The sequence below is a fragment of the Pagrus pagrus genome (assembly GCF_965226575.1).
Source record: "Pagrus pagrus genome assembly, chromosome: 18".
Taxonomy (NCBI): domain Eukaryota; kingdom Metazoa; phylum Chordata; class Actinopteri; order Spariformes; family Sparidae; genus Pagrus; species Pagrus pagrus.
Genome location: NC_140202.1, coordinates 21,251,063 through 21,255,956, shown reverse-complemented (window position 1 = coordinate 21,255,956; position 4,894 = coordinate 21,251,063). Strand labels below are relative to the sequence as shown.

The 4,894-nt window shown below is 44.7% G+C and overlaps 1 gene segment (V, D, J or C); it reads right to left on the bottom strand.

The window, feature by feature from the left end:
- Positions 1–1,860: 1,860 nt before the first annotated feature.
- LOC311274071 (Ig kappa chain V region 3547-like) lies at positions 1,861–2,322 on the bottom strand. The segment is given in 2 exons: positions 2,277–2,322; positions 1,861–2,168 (listed from the first exon to the last, which is right to left on the bottom strand).
- Between the last annotated feature and the right edge of the window lie 2,572 nt (positions 2,323–4,894).

The window sequence follows — 4,894 nt, the reverse complement described above, 5'->3', positions numbered from 1 at the left end:
ATACAACATGTAGCAAATATAACTTTTATCAAATATTGAAGAAGATTCTGATCAAGTTTAATGTTTGTATGTTATTGAAAATGTTTATTTTTATCTGAAGTGAGGCTGATCTCTCAGTCTGAGACAAAAGTTTGCTGAAATCAAAATGTATTCAGTGTTCAGTGTAATTTTAAGGAACATAAAACTGCTCAGCTATTTTTTGATATTCTTCTTTATCATTACTTTGAATTGGTTTCTGCTTAAAAATAATCAAAATGAACGTTTCGTGAAGAAAAATTAAAAATGCTCAAAACACAGCATCAATAGTTTATTTTAATTAATTAATTTTTAACTTTTAAAAACTTTTTAGATTTAAAATCTGATTCCTGTTGAACACAAACATGATTTTATCGGTAAATGCAGCTTATCTTTGTGTTCATGCTTCATTCATTCTACATGTGGTTAAAAGGAAGTGAAAGAGACAGATGACAAAGGTTTGAACTGTGTTCACATGAGTGTTTCAGCTCTGTCAGCTTCAACAGAAGAAAATCATCACAGGGACGAGTTATTCACTGTCACACATTATGAAACACACATGAAGATGTCGTCAATAATCATCATCAGTGAACCTTTTTAGTTGCATTTCCACTTGAATCATGTGTCTGATGGTCTGATACTGAGGGATTTATGAGAGCAACAGCAGCACAACTTATTCTGTTTGAGCTGATCAAATATAAGAAATGAGCAGTTTGTCATGTGTCTTTATTACCAAGCCTTCACTCTCATGACTTTGTCTTCTCTCCCCCTCTCCTCCCCCCTCTCTCTCCTCCAGTGGGTGTGGTGCGGCCCACCCTGACCGTCCTCCCCCCCTCCAGTAAGGAGCTGCAGCAGGGCAGTGCCACACTGGTGTGTCTGTCCAGCGGGGGCTTCCCCTCCACCTGGAGGCTGGGCTGGAAGGTGGGGGGCAGCAGCAGCTCCTCAGGGGTGTCACACAGCTCGGAGGTCCTGGGGAGTGACGGCCACTACGGCTGGAGCAGCACCCTGAGCCTCTCTGCAGACCAGTGGAGGAAGGCGGGCTCAGTGAGCTGTGAGGCCAGTCTGAATGGACAGAGCCCTGTCACTCAAAGCCTGGAGCCTGAGCGCTGCTCAGAGTAGAGCTTCAGCAACACTTCCTGTCTGGAGATGATGCTGCTGCTTTGATAGAGATCTTGATGAAGCTACAGATCTCCTCTGTTCACGTGTTTCTGCAGGTTTCACAGCTCTCTACTCAGTGTTTCAGTCTGCATGTTGCTGTCTAATACTGATCTTCTGCATATTCTTCTTCATCTTCTTTACTTTCAAACTGAACATGATCAGTTTCACTCCAAGAGAAACTTCATCTATGAACTATCATTTAATAAAACAGTGAATAATGAAGAGTCAGCGTCTTTGTATTTTTTAAAATTATATATTCATCATGAAAAATACCTTCTTGATCATCTCAGTATGATAACTGACATTATTGCATAAAATAAAAAGTGTATTAAATATAAAAGACAAAATGTGTTCCTACATGGACTGTTGTTATTTCAGACTGTCTTGTGTCGCTATCTAAAATGATTTTGTGACATCACTGGTTATAGTCCAACAAGAATTTAACTTTCACAGCTTATTTATGAAGAAACTGAATGAACTGACAGGAACTCAGAGTTTAAAACTGTATATGGAAGAGTGTCTGTGAGTCTGTTTCAGCTTTATTTAGCTTCATTGTGGTTCTGCTTGATGACTCTTGTGTTCACTGGACCAGTTCTCCTCATCACAGTCTCTTCACCAACCCTCTGCACCTGCAGCAGGCCGTTTTCACTTCAGTCAAACTGTAGGAGGTTTTGGTACAGCTCTGAATCACTGTGTGAACGCTCCACCATGGTAGCCCAGACAGTAGTAATCTCCTACATCTTCAGCCTGAACCCCACTGATGGTCAGAGTGTATTGAGAACCAGATCTACTGCCACTGAATCGAGACGGAGTTCCAGAGAAGCGATTTGATGAAGTGTATATCAGGAGTTTGGGAGCCTGTCCAGGTTTCTGAAGGTACCAATCGAGAGTGCTACCAATATTTGAACTCCCTGTGGCGCTGATGGTCACAGTCCCTCCAAGACTAACAGACTTGGATTTGTCAGCCTGAGTCAGAAAATTGTTTGCAGAAGACTCTGAAATGAGAAATGACAAATCTTGTGAATAAAAATTAAACAAGTTAAACAAAAATTAAGTGGAAGGAACAAACTGAATTTGCACCAAATTTTTTCAAAATCTCTCACCCTGACTCAGAAAACCCAACATGACACTCAGAGTTACTGGCGACATCATCCTGATGCAGTTTTCAGTGTGAGTGCATGAAAACAGTTCAGACTCTCTGTGACATAAGAACTTAAACTCTGAGGAGCAGTGATGCATTAAAATCATGCAAAATATATTTAAGAAGGCAAACACACACCTGTTCATGTGAAACAGAGAAAGAGGAGGTGAGGTGGAGTGACAGCTCATCATCTTGAGGATCATTGGATAGTTTAAAGTCCATCTAGAAAATTTAGACTTTGAGCTGTTTTACATTTCTACTCCTCATTTTAAACATCCTGCATTTCACATCTTTATGATCTCACGTGACTTTGTCCTCATTAACAGGTCTATATCACCCCCTGCTGGCACACTTCAGCTTAGCTTAACACAAAGACTGATAACATGTGAAAACAGCTGGCATGTCCCTATAGGCAAGTAAATCTGACCATCAGCACCTCTAAAGCTGTCGTGGTCCTGACATTTCTGTCTGGTTTCATTGTGTTTTCTGGATGTTTGTGGTCTGTCTGCACTTTGTTTCCCTCCTGTGTTCCTGTGCTCCTCCCCGGCCTGCTTTTCCCTCCACACCTGCCCTGCTTCAGCCTCGTTAGCTCTGCCCTGTTCCAGTGTTTTCACCAGCCAATCAGCTCCTTTCCTATCCTCCTGTTTCTTCACCTCATTCTCCTCACCTGAGCTTCTCCACCTATCTCTCCACCTGCACCTCATTACATCTTCAGTTTTTTTTTCCATTTGCGTCCAGTTTTCAGTTTCATGTTTGAGGAGTTGTCCGCCTGTTCTTGTGTCAGGGTTTTAGTTTTTTTATATTTGGTAATTTCAATGTAAATGTGGATTTTCTAGCACTTGGATCGAGCCAAGCAACCTGTGTCCCCCTACTTTCTGTCTTCATGCTAAGCTAAGCTCACCAACTGCTAATGGACTGATATAAGAGTGATATCAGTCAGCACACGTCTGAAAATTTTGAATGTATAATTTTAAAGTTTTGTAAGAGGGTTTTGTATATTTGGATTCATATGCATGTCCAAACAAGGAGCATGGACCAGGTGGGAGCATGCAGATCCCCGCAAGATCACCTGGGCAGAGCTCTGGAAAGCAGAACCATCTCACATCAAGTTTCTCGTCCAGTCAGTTTATGACGTCCTCCCAAGCCCGGACAACCTGCACACCTGGGGCCTAGTAGACACTCCCGAGTGCAAGCTGTGTCAGAAGAGGGGCACCCTGGAGCACATTCTAAGCAGTTGCTCGAAAGCGCTAGGGGAGGGCCGGTACCACTGGCGCCACGACCAAGTGCTAAGAGCTTTGGCGTACTCCATCTGCACAGCGATCCAGCACAGCAAGACCCAGGCAACCCCCAAACAGTCAATCACCTTCATTAGAGCGGGGCAAAAGGCACAACATCACCAGTCTAGCGCTACAGGGGGGCGCCTCTCTCCCGCTCGTGACTGGCAGCTTCAAGTCGACCTCGAAAGAAGAAGTTCCCAGAGAACATCGCAACCACTGCTCTCCGCCCAGACATGGTACTAACATCAGAGTCCACCAAGCAAGTGGTCATCTTGGAACTGACTGTGCCTTGGGAAGACCGGGTTGAAGAGGCCAACGAGCGGAAGAGGGCCAAGTACGCAGAGCTCAGCACAGAGTGCCGGTACAACGGCTGGAAAACCCACTGCCAGCCAGTCGAGGTTGGGTGCCGAGGCTTCGCTGGCTACTCACTTCTGCAAACCCTCAAACTCCTGGGAGTGAAAGGACTGCAATCCAAGAGAGCCATCAGGAACATCTTAGAGGCCGCAGAGCGGGCCTCGAGGTGGCTGTGGATCCGTAGGGGGGATCTGTGGAGCAACACGCCACTTGGACACAAGCCGGGGACTGATCACCCCCGGCTGGGTGGCCCGGGCGAGGGTGTATGAAGATTAAAGACCCGAAACACCCTATGACCCCGGGTCCTTCACTGATGACGTGTCCAAGTAGCACCAGAAGGTGTATTCAAACTCTATATCTGATAGACTTTTCCTATATTTTGCTCATTTCATACCTTGAAAATGTAAGGTGAAAATGGACATTGTGGAATGTTAGTTATCATAACAGTGTTAAATTATTAATAAGTATTGTGTGCTTGGTGAGGCTCCTGTCAGCTCTGTGTTCAGTGGTCTGTGTCAGAGTCTCTTCCTCTTCAGCAGCTGCAGTCGGTTCCTGCTGTAACAGCTCAGTGTCTCTGCAGTCTGACTGAGGGAGGTTTTTGTACGACGACAAATCACTGTGTGAACACCCAAGCACTGTTGATACTATGGAGACTCTGACAGTAATAAACTGCTGCATCTTCAGTCTGAACTCCACTGATGGTCATCGCAGCATTCACCCCATCTCCTCTGCCAGAGAATCGAGATGAAAACTCACTTGTAGGATTTTTACCCAAGTTGATGACCAATTTGGGGGCTTCTCCAAATTTCTGTTGGTACCAGTGTACTCTACTATCTCCATCTGAGTAAACATGGAACTGTGGGTTTACTTTACAGGTGAGAGTGACAGTGGATCCTGGAGCAGATGTCACTACTGGAGGCTGAGTCACAGTCACCTGACCGCTGCATCC